Source organism: Lucilia sericata, unplaced genomic scaffold, assembly GCF_015586225.1.
Source record: "Lucilia sericata isolate MDLA Ls3-8-SP2 unplaced genomic scaffold, ASM1558622v1 Contig001770F_arrow, whole genome shotgun sequence".
Lineage (NCBI taxonomy): Eukaryota > Metazoa > Arthropoda > Insecta > Diptera > Calliphoridae > Lucilia > Lucilia sericata.
In genome coordinates, this window is record NW_023995670.1 from 46,642 (window position 1) to 59,555 (window position 12,914).

Genomic DNA, 12,914 nt, shown 5'->3' on the forward strand with positions numbered 1-12,914 from the left:
TAGTTCAGTTCTAGTTCAGTTCTAGTTCAGTTCTAGTTCAGTTCTAGTTCAGTCTAGTTCAGTTCTAGTTCAGTTCTAGTTCAGTTCTAGTTCAGTTCTAGTTCAGTTCTAGTTCAGTTCTAGTTCAGTTCTAGTTCAGTTCTAGTTCAGTTCTAGTTCAGTTCTAGTTCAGTTCTAGTTCAGTTCTAGTTCAGTTCTCTAGTTCTTCTTAAATTCTTCATGCAAATAAATTGAAAAACATTTTATATATTACAATTTTGCAATATTTATTTAACCAAAAACCAACGCGTAACAAATTGGCTAAAGCTCAAAAGACATAACGGGAAGAGTATTTACATTTTTACTAAAATAAATGCACTTCGCTAAAACACAAAGCGATACAAATCCCTTTCGTTCGTAACAATCTTAAATAATTTTTTCCAACTTAATAAAGAAATCAACTTATTTTTCCAAGCTTAAGTTACACAACACACAAACAAAGTGGAACTCTACTACACTTTACTGTATACATCATAGCAAAGCAACACAATCAAAACCAATATAACGTTTCATTTTCTATAGTTGTTTGTTTTGTTGTTTTGGCGTTGTTAGTCTACTGCCACTAAAGCGCTTTAATGCCACACAGCACAACAAATAACAACAAGCATGCAGAATCATAGATAAATAGGGAAATGAAAGAGTGTCGAGGAAAATAGAGGACTTGGTTCATAACTTTATGATTTTTTATTCAAATACTAAACACTAACAACGCAACAATAGAAATAATATGAAGACTAAGCAATGCAATACAGAAACACACATTTATACATGCTGCAAAGCTAAGCCACAAACAATAATTCAGAAAAGAGTAGTAAATTTATTTGTTGTGATAATATTAGAGTAAATAGAAAAAAATATATATGAAAAGATAAAAAAAAATATATTGACCTTAACAAAGTATGCAAATAAAGAGTGAGTGAAAAAATAACTAATATAAATAGGATTAGAAGGTTGTTGGGCAAAGTTTCCTAGCATTGCATTAAACCAAATATGAAATGAAAAAAGACAGTTGCAAAAGCAACTAGAACCGCTGCATAAATACAGTTGTTTGTGGTTGTTTAGAGTAGAGTTAAAGATGAAAAATATGTATTTTAAAGGAAAAATTGTTGCGGACTAAAGGTTGTTGGCACTGTTTGTCTGTTTGCTGTTATGCAAATACGAATGAACATCAAAATGCAGATTGCGGTGTTTTACCCGTAACTTCAGAAACACTAAATTGAGCATTTTATTATTGTGTTTTTTTTTAGCACAATGTACAAATACATTTTTACACACAATCATATTTTAGCATTTTGTAAAACTAGAAGAAAATTTATGATTTTCTGTGGTTTTTGTGCTAAGGGAATTGATAAGGTATTTTATCTTAGGGATCTAAGTGTAACAAACTAACTAAGGTAAAAGGTTGAAGTGATATATTTAGATTGTGTATGTTTGTTTTTTAAAAAGGAAATGAAAGAGAAGTAATTTGTAAAATGTAGAATAAACTGAAACGTATTAAGGCGTTATAGAAGGTGACTTGAAGTGTAGATAAATAATAATTTGTGAGTGTCAAGATTCAATTGTGAAAGCTGTTTTATCTAGTCCCTATGGCTAGTCTTATAGTAAGAAAAAACTCATACATATTTTAACAGAATGAAAATGTAATTTTTTCAAATAGATCTTTTTAAAATAAGGAATTGGTTATTAACAGGTCTTAACTGTATACGAGGAATCAAACTAAGATCGAATTGGTTGAAATTTAGGTTCAATTGCAATTATATTAATCTGATTCTAGTTTCCATCGAAGCAGTATATGAATACGGAACCACTCTTTAAACTTTTCCAAATTTGAATTTATCGTTAAAAAAATATTTTTTAAACATTTTAAATTTTTTAATGTAAATTTTATTAAATTATTATACCCACCATCAAAAAAGATGGAGTATATTAATTTTGTTATTCCGTTTGTAACATATCCAAATATAGACCTACAAAAGTATATATTTTCGGGGTTCTTAGGCGATCTAGCCATGTCCATGTTAAAAACACGACAAGGTTCAAACAGAACGAGCAAATTTTCCACAAATATATAGGTAAGATATTGAAAGTGGGCAATATCGGTTCATGTTTCCGCATAGCCCAAACCCGAAAGTCATGGAAAACAGTTTCAACATGAATTTTGACATAAACAAGTTTTGTATGAAGATCCGTTCATAATTGATCCAACCCCCGTTATGTCGTACCCATCAAACTTTCTCTACTAAATTTTATGAGGATCTATACATAATAGAACCTAACAATTCGGAAGATCTCGGCCCTCAATAAAGGCGATAATAATATCGATAATATTTGGCATAGCTGAATAAAACACTCTTACTTATCATACTCTTCAGCTTCGTGAGAAGGGAAAATTGTAGCACTGGTACCAAGGACTACTTTTTGGTACTTTTTCGTTCTTCAACTGGTACTTTTTTTAAATTTGCTATACTATTGAATCTAGAACCACAAAATTTAGTATGTAGAGCTAGGAGTAAATGAGAACCTATAAAAGGGGACTCTTTGGTACTTTTTCGTTCTTCAAAAGGTACTTTTTTTTAATATTGAACCTAGAAATATAAAATTAAATTTTCAAAAAAATGGGACTTTCTTATACATTTTCGTTTTTCAACTGGTATTTTTTATTTCTTATAATAAAATACGTACTAACTGTTTTTTATTAAACACAGTATTGTGATGGGTATATAAGATTTGGCATAGCCGAATACAGAACTTTTGTTATACCCTACACCATATATATTGGGTTTGTGCTGATGTTTGTAACGCACAATAATATTTGTCCTATACCCACCTCAAAGTCGGCAAATCGATTTAGCTATGTCCGTCCGTCTGTCCGTCCGTCCATGTAAACCTTGTAATCAGACTACAGGTCGCAATTTTGAAGATAATTCAATGAAATTTGGTACATGATATTCTATTGCCCCAGGGACGAAGCCTATTGAAAATGGTTAAGATCGGTCTATTATTTCACCTGGCCCCCATACAACTGTACCCCCGAATAGGGCTTGTAAATATTGTAATCAAACTACAGGTCGCAATTTTGGAGATAATTCAATAAAATTTGGCACATGATCTTTTATGGTACTGTAGACGAAGCCTATTGAAAATAGTTAACATCGGTCCATTATTTCACCTAGGCCCCATACAGCTGAACCCGCCAAGTAGGGCTTTTAAGTTCATAATTATGTTTAATATACTCGTATCTCGACAAAAAGCTGCAAAAGCAAGTTCTATACTAGCCTTGATGAACTTTATAATTATAGGGTCTCATTTGACCCTAGCCCCTATAAAAAGCCCCCATCAAAATTTTACTTAAATATCCACAGTTTTATTAAACAATAAATGGCTTATGTATATCTGAGGCAAGGTACAATTCAACAAATGCTTTATTATGAAAACTGAATTACATTTTATTCGTATACAGGTGTAGGGTATTATATGGTCGGCCTCGCCCGACAATAACTTCTTACTTGTTTTTTATTTAATTCATTTCTTCTTTAAGTGTTCCCAAAAAATTTGAATTTTTTATTCATGAATTGTTTCCATCCCTGATTTTAGTTGTCAACTATAACAAATCTTGTTTTCAGCTGTTAAAGTTATAATTTTACTCTCTAAAAAAACATTTTTGAAGCAATGTGGGTGTTCAAAACCACTGTAAGTCAGTTGCCATTGTAAAGTATTTTCAAACTTTATTTATAATATTTTCTTTATATACATAATAATATTTTTTAAATGTAATCTCCCCTATATATTTTTTTTTTTTTTTGTAAAAGCAATATTTTAACATTTAAGTAACTTTTTGCCAAAATATTACTTTATTTGGCATGCTTTATTACTGTTGAATACAGTTTAAAGTATTAGGTCATTTGTTATGAAAAAAACACTTGATTTTAAGAAAGTTTTCAATCTCTATTTGTTATTTATAAAAATGCGTAAAAATATATGGGACTGTAACAAACCAAGTAAGGTTAACTTAAAAGATTTGTAACAAAACATAGTAAATAAAAAAATAATATTTTATTTTTCTCCCTAGAAAACTAAATATATAAACAAACAAAAGGCCTTAAAATATAAAAAAATATGGTTTTCAATCTTTTTGTGGGTTTAAAATAAAAAATACACATTTCTTTGTTCAATCAAACGTTTGTTATACTATTTTTTTCATTCCTTCCAATCTCAAGTCATCACTTAACCTTCGAACAATGAATATGAATATTTGTATGTATAATGTTGGTGTGTGGTAAATGTTTATATAAAAGCTGTTGTATTAAACATTTTTCATTTAAATTTTTTTTTTTGCCACATTTTTCATATAAACAGCAAAAGTCAAACCAGAACAAAACAAATTGAAAACCTTGGTTTGGTTACAGAAAAAAAAAATCTCATCTATAAGTATCAACATTTACAATATTTTGTTTGTTGTTTATTATAGGCAAGAAAGCGGCAACAAACTCAGAAAAAAAGTCATACTTTTGTAATCTTCTAGTTTCCACTTCACCAGCATTCACCAATATCATTCATCTTTTCATATATTTTGTTTTTATATAACTTTTCGTAAAAATATGTCAAAAAAAAAAATTATACCAATAGGGGCATCGTAACAAATTGTAGATGTTTTATAAGGCAAACTTAATTTAAAAAAAAAAATCGTTTAATTTGTTGTTCATGGTTTTGCTTTTTTGTATAAAAGTTTATCAATACAAATTTTTTTTTAGTATTTTTCTTATTTTATGCTAAGAAATCTTTAATATTTTATAAATAATACAATGTTATTATATGAATTTTGTTATTTATTTATGAAATTTAGTTATTACAACTATTTTAAAATTTGTATGACTATGTATACCAATTTTGGATTGATTTAAGAAAAGTTAAAAAGCTTTAGGTCAGACTCTATAAGAGCTAAGAGCAAAATTAATCAATTAATTTATATAAAAAGCAGGTAAGGTCATTCGCTCTCGATTTAATGTAACATTTCTTGAAGGACACAAATAGGTCATTAAACTGTACACAAATTTCTTGGTATTGCTCATTTATCCAATTTAAATATGCACATAAACACATACATACACAAACACATACATACATAAACACATTGTAAGAAATATTTAAAGAAAACCTTGTTTTAACACAAGAATTTCTTACTAGCTTGTTAAAATTATTTTTAAAAATGTCAAGAATATTTACACACATTTCTATTTATCCAGTCAAAATCTCTAGTAAATGTTTGTTGACCTTGAAACACATTGTACGCTTTCTTTTCCCATTTTTTGTTAAATATGTCAAAACAATGTCCTTAAGCATACTTTAGTTGCTAAAAAAGTACACAACCACATACACACAGACAAATTCCTTAGATTATGATTAATGAACATATTTTTTGGAAAAGATTTTAAGGTCGTTAAACAAAACAAAGTCCTCCACAAATATTTTAATATATTAAAGTATAATCAAGAGAAAAGAACAAATAAAATCAATCATGGAATTATTCGAAAATATATAAACCTTAAATGATAAGAGATTACAAATATTTCATTTAACTAAATAGCTCAAAATCGATTCATGTAAATTTTACAAATAAAAACGTCAACCACAAACCAGTCTTTATCGATGAAATTGAGATTCCACACGAGAACACCGCTAAATACTTGGGAATGACCCTAGACGCAAAGCTTCGTTGGAAAGCGCATGTTAAGAAGAAAAAGGATGAGCTAGAGTTAAAGTTTAGAAAAATGGATTGGCTAATTGGGAGAAAATCTAACCTTTCAGTCCATAATAAGCTAATTGTCTATAAACAAATTCTAAAGCCAGTATGGAGCTATGGCATCCAGATATGGGGATGCGCTAAAAACGATGTTATTAAAATTATACAAAGATTTCAAAACAAAATCCTAAGGACCATCCTGAATGCCCCATGGTACGTTAGAAACTCTGATATCCATAGAGATCTCAACATGAACACAGTAACAGAGGAAATTATTATGAAAGCAGAACAACATAGGCGTAAACTTATACTCCACCCAAATGAAGAAATAGCGTCCTTATTAAGAACCACAAATGTAGTAAGACGACTAAACAGATGCCAACCTCATGACCTCATCAGGCGTTTCAACCAGCATAATGTTTTATAAAATATTTGAATTGCTGTTAATACTAAATTATATGTTTAAATAATTAGCCTCAAACTGCTAGTTAGTCTATTTTGACTAGTCGCAGTATTTTAAGAAAAATTGTATATGTCAATTTATACCTTTTTAAATAAAAAAAAAAAAAAAAAAAAAATTAAATTAAATTAGGATTTTGAAAAACATTTATAGATTAGATTTCCATTAGAATAATTTAGCCATCATGAATGTGTCTTCTATATTTTATAACATTTGTACTTGTTAAATAATAATGGACATTTTTCCAGACATTTTAATTCAATCAAAAGTAATTTAAGTTATTCAAAAACCCATTGCACTAACTCGCATATGATATAAAATTATTTCACTACATTCCTCACTACACCAAGCTGATCCACATGAAACTGGCGCAATAATCTACAGATCCTCTTGATGACATAAATTTTGGTTGATTTAAAAAACGGATGATAATACGATTCATATTAACTAACTTACAAATTTTTTAACTTACTACCCAACTAGCTTATAACCTTGTTTACTTACTAACTTACTTACTAACTTACGTACACTTACTAACTTACTAACTTACTAACTTACTAACTTACTAACTTACTAACTTACTAACTTACTAACTTACTAACTTACTACTTACTAACTTACTAACTTACTAACTACTAACTTACTAACTTACTAACTTACTAACTTACTAACTTACTAACTTACTACTTACTAACTTACTAACTTACTAACTTACTACATACTAACTTACTAACTTACTAACTTACCAACTTACTAACTGACTAACTTACTAACTTTCTAACTTACTAACTTACTAACTTACCAACTTACTAACTGACTAACTTACTAACCTTCTAACTTACTAACTTACTAACTTACTAACTTACTAACTTACAAACTACAAACTTACACTTACTAACTTACTAACTTACTACTTACTAACTTACTAACTTACTAACTTACTAACTTACTAACTTACTAACTTACTAACTTACTAACTTACTAACTACTAACTTACTAACTTACTAACTTACTAACTTACTAACTTACTAACTTACTACTTACTTACTTACTAACTTACTAACTTACAACTTACTAACTTACTAACTTACTAACTTACTAACTTACTACTTAGTAACTTACTAACTTACTAACTTACTAACTTAGTAACTTACTAACTTACTAACTTACTAACTTACTAACTTACTAACTTACTAACTTACTAACTTCCTAACTTCCTAACTTACCAACTTACTAATTTACTAATTTACTAACTTACTAACATACTTACTTACTAGCTTACTAACTACTAAATTACAAATCTACCCTGAGAGCAATATACACAAATCAAAAACTTTAAACTGTATAACCAGGAACTTAAAAGGATAATTTATTTAAGAAGTGTTTTTATTTGTGTTGATCCATTTATAGGCCGATGTTTGAGAGTATGCATTTACCCTATCATTCCTTATTTAAAGTAGTCACAAATGTAAATTTAAGAAGTTACAAATTAAATGACAAACGTATATGTTTCCTTATCCTGTTTTATAGTACGTTATAAAACGAAAACAAAAAACTTTCTTCAATTCAATTAAAAACAACTTTTCCTTGTATATTATTGCTCTGCACTTACAAATCATCATCATCATCCAGTCCTTGCTGTATGTGGAAGAACAAGTTTCGTTTTTATGATCAAAAGGGCTTTAGAGACTTTTTAAAGTTTATTTTGTATTTCATTTCATTTCATTTCATTTATTTACTTATTTTATTTCCAAATGCAATATAAATCATTTTAAATTAAATTTTATACACTTTCTTACTTTCGGCTTACAGTTGAGGACTAGGTTCATATAAATGTCTGCAGTAGTAAACGATGTTTTTGTTGTTTCTGTTGGTGTTTTTGCATTTTGTTTTATAAACGTTAAAGCCAACCACCTTGCATTTATTTATGTACATAAAAGTATGAGTGATTTTATTTTTGCAGTTTAAACCTCTTGGCAAGAAATATACGAACAACAACATTTTACTACATACAAGTAAATACATATACAAAGTGGATGCATACTATACCACAAAAAAAGCAGACATTTAAAATAAACATACAAATACGTATACATATACTCATACACGTTGCAAGTATGTGAGCTGTGTTATAGGTTTCCACTGGCAGACAGACAGACTTAAGACATTGTTAAGAAAAACACAAGTAATAGCTTATGAAAAGTTTATTTTATTTTGTTTTCCTTGAGAGATTTTTTCATACATATAAAATGTTTTACATGTGTTGTTATCACAGCAAAAATAATAACAACAATTGCAGGAACAGTAGCTGATATAGTAGTGCCAGCAACAGCAATAACAACGGCATCAGCAACAATAACAACGTTAACAATATGAACTGACTTAAGTTGTCTGTCTAGTATTTTAGCTTAACAACAAAACAACAGCAACAATAATAACAACAACGGTATTTTGCATTTACTTTATGCCAAAATATTCAAGGAATACAGACAGGTATTGTATCAGACCAAGTACATTTATAATTATATATGTATGTGTGGCATGTCCTTGCATGCCTGCACTGTATTATATATTTATAATATGTATGATGCATTATTTCCCCTAAGGAAATATGTTGCTAAAGGAATACTAAATATGAAATTGCACTGCACAGGTGCAGGCCTAAAACGACTTTAGTTAACCTGTCATTAAAAATAAGATTCAAATAATCTTCATAGACAATGTTGTATAAAATATATAATTATACGAAATTTTCTTATGGTTATGCAAGTCAATTCATTAATCATGTTTTTATTAATAACTATTGATTAGATTTACAATTAAACATTAATACTAAATAGATCAAATGTTGAAAACTTGAAGGAAAGGCAATGAAAGCTTTAGGAGTTTAGTTATAATAATTAAACAGATAAATAATAGGTGTATTTTCGACTTGACGAACAGTTTTGAAAGCTTTAGGAGTTTAGTTATAATAATTAAACAGATAAATAATAGGTGTGTTTTTGACTAGTCGAACAGTTTTGTTTTAATTTGCTTAAAGTTGCCACCATAATATAACCACACACTCTTGCAAATTAACTTTTTTGATCCCTAATTTTCTATAAGATTCCTAAAAGTTTTATAAGAAAATCTTTCTAAAACAGTGCACTGTTTTACAAAATAAGCTTTTCACAAAAGCATTTTATAAGAAATGCTTTAAAAAGCTTTCCCAAAAGACAATTAAATAAAATACTTAATATATTTTTTTAAAACAAAATACTTCATAAGAGCTTCTTAAGCTTTTAAACATTTTAAAATATAAAATCTTCATAAAAGCCAAAATTTTATAAGCTCCTTAAAAGATTTTTTAGAAACTTTTTTAAAGATTATTTTTTGTAACCTTTCAAAAGAAAAAGCTTTTATACGTTTAAAAAATCTTTTGTAAGTGTTTTAAAAGAAAAGCTTTTGTAAGTTTTTAAAAGAAAAGCTTCTGTAAGTTTTTAAAAGAAAAGCTTCTGTAAGTTTTTTTATAAAATAGCTTTTGTAAGTTAAAAAAAAATTAAGTTTTTTAAAAGAAAAGCTTTTGTAAGCTTTTTTTAAAGAAAGGCTTTTGTAAGTTTTTTAAAAGAAAACTTTTGTAAGTTTTTTAAAAGAAAATCTTCTGTAAGTTTTTTTTAAATCGCTTTTGTAAGTTTTAAAAAAAGCTTTTGTAAGCTTTTTAAAGAAAAGCTTTTGTAAGTTAAAAAAAGCTTTTGTAAGCTTTTTAAAGAAAGGCTTTTGTAAGTTTTTTAAAAGAAAAGCTTTTTTAAGTTTTTTTTTTAAATAGCTTTTGTAAGTTTTAAAAAAAGCTTTTGTAAGTTTAAAAAAAAGCTTTTATAATTTTTTTAAAGAAAAGCTTTTGTAAGTTTTTAAAAAGAAAAGCTTTTGTAACCTCTTTGAATAAAAAGCTTTTGTAAGCTCTTTTAAAGAAAAGCTTTTGTAAGCTTTTTAAAGAAAAAACTTTTTAAAATAAAATTTTTTAGAAGCGTTTTAAATGTTATTTATAAGCTTTTTAAACGAAAAACTTTTAAAAGATGTTTCAAAGAAAAGCTTTTTAAATGTAAAGGAAAACGAGTTCCTTTTATAAAAAAAACTTTTTGAGAAAAGATATAACTTTTTGTATGAAAAATATAAAAAAAAAACACTTTTTAAAATAAACGTTGTTTACATTGACTAATAACATACTGTTGGCGTATGATGAATATTTGTATTAGCTTTCCAATTAATAATCATACTTAGTGATGTGCAATTTTTTTCAATTAAAAAAAAATTATAAATTAATTGAATATTGCAGTATTATTAACATGTATATTTTTAATAAAAAAATAATTACCAAAGTAATCAGCTTACATAATGATCAACATCCTGTAAAGAGAAATAAGAAGAATATTATTAAAATTTATATAATTCTTATACACAAAACAAAAATTAGTTTTAAATTTTTCTTTATAATCAACAAACACACAAAAAACCCCTTTAATACCCCCACAAAGATTAAAATTTTTTTACAAATGTACAACACATACACACATAAAAGAAGACTATAAACAATTTGACTATTAAATCTCTATGGATTTTTTTGTTTGTTAGTATTTTAAATCCTGTATACTTTAATATCCTGGATTTTAGTATTTTAAGCTGCTCCTGGACATCAAAACAACAACAACAAAAAAATGGTCGCAAACAAAAAATGAAACCTACTTTGATGGTCGTCAACAAGGACTAAACGAAAAAAAGAGATTTTTAAATGAGTTGACATGTTTTGCTTTTATAGCAGCGTTTATTTTTCACAAGTGTTTGTAGTGACAAGTTTTTTTCCTCCTTTTTTTGTATTATAGTAATTTTGTTTTATAAATAAAAAATGTAGTTTTTTTGTTAATTTTATATGTATATTTACTAGTATATGAATTTTTCGTTGAAATCCTTTTAACAGCCACTTTGTAGTTTAATTTTTAAATAAATCCTTGCAATTTTTGTTACAGAAATCTTATGAAACCCAGCAACAAAACTATTTGGTTAAGTTTTTTTTATATACAATTTTGCCTTTTGTTCTTTTTGCTGCTGCAGAGGCAAAATTTTATTTTCATTGTAGTTTGTGCTACCTTTAAAAAATCTCCTTATACTTCTTGTAAATTTCAGAAATAGTTAATGTTGCTTTTTTTTGTTGCTGCTATAGCTTTAGCTAAAGCTATAAACTGTATGCTTTATATAGAGCTGCAAAAACAAACAACAACAAAACTAGTTTTTATATTCCAGATTTGTGGGTTTTGTGTCTTTTAAACTTTGTATGCCACCGGCAACAGAAACGCCAAGGATGCAGCAGCAACGATTTTTTAGTCTACAACTCAGTATCTCTGGGGTTTACATACAATATACTACATACATATGTATCTATGAACGCGATTGTATGTGTTTTCAGTATTTTAAGGTGATTTTTGTTTTAGTGATTTTTTTCCATTTTCACTACATTTTGCATTCAGTTTCTGTATATAAATGTATGATACAAATATTATACTTTATGATTTTTGGTTGCATGTCCCTAGATGTTTTATTATAAAAATATAGTACGTTTTTTATATCTCACTATTGTTACCGCTACTATTTCCTCTTGTACGATTACTAAGTACCCATAGACTGCAAACACAGGAACAGTAGCAATAGCACTAGCTTAAAATATTTGTAGTCATTTTAGAAATATCGCACTATGGGTTCATAGAACAAAAGCTTTAAGGAAAAAGAGAGATAATTTCCCAAAGCGAACTGATAAGTTTAAAATTTAACGAATTTATCAAAATGTTAGGGGCGTATGATTAATATTATTTTGCACTTTTGCTGATATTAATCATACTTTTGTTAGATTTATTTTCTATAAGGCTTTTGGAAAACGCAAATTCGTGTTTAGAAGCCTTTTCTCGAAATCGCTTCTAACGAAAGCTTTTCTTAAAATCGCCTTTTATAACAGAATACTTTCCCGAAAGAAATTGTTTTTTGGAGAACCTGTTTCTAAAAGCTTTTCGGAGAATTGTTCCATATAAGAATATATTTTCAGTAAAAAGCTTTTTATAAGAAAAGCTCTTCAAAAAACGCTTTTGGTTAGAAATGCTCTTTTGCAAAAGCTCTTTATAAATGATTTTTTCATACAAAATATTAAAATTTTTCATACAAAGAAAAAGTTTTTTGTAAAAGCTCAATAAAAATGTTTTAAGAAGCTTCATAAAAGAAAAACCTTTTTCAGTTTAAGGAAATGTGAACAGTTCAAGGAAATGTGTTTTGTAATAAAACGCTTTTAAAGAAGGATTCTTTTTAGAAAATCTTTTAAATTACAAAAGTTGTTTATAAAAAAAACTTTTTAACGAAAAGCTAAAAAAGCTCTTTAAACTTTTTTTAAAGAGCTTTTCTTATAAAAACTGATTCACAAAAAGCTATTTCTTTCCGAAAAATATTCCGTTTATAAGAAAAGCTCTTTTATAGAAAAGATGCTGAAAAAAAAAAAATTTCTCAAAATATCTTTCCATAATAAAGTCTGTTTATAACAAAAGCTTTTCGGAGAAATGTTGCTTATAAGAATATATTTTCAATAAACAGCTTTTTATAAGATAAGCTCTTCAAAAAACCGCTTTTGGTAAGAAATGCTCTTTTGAAAAAGCTCTTTATAAA

General features: G+C 27.4%; 1 protein-coding gene across 1 annotated transcript in view; it reads right to left on the minus strand.

The window, feature by feature from the left end:
- LOC119612625 overlaps window positions 1-10,623 on the minus strand; it is a 30,535-nt gene extending 19,912 nt beyond the window's left edge. The window contains exon 1 of the mRNA XM_037968452.1: window positions 10,591-10,623. The gene's annotated coding sequence lies outside the window, so the exon portion shown is untranslated. The remainder of the gene's footprint in view (window positions 1-10,590) is intronic.
- Between the last annotated feature and the right edge of the window lie 2,291 nt (window positions 10,624-12,914).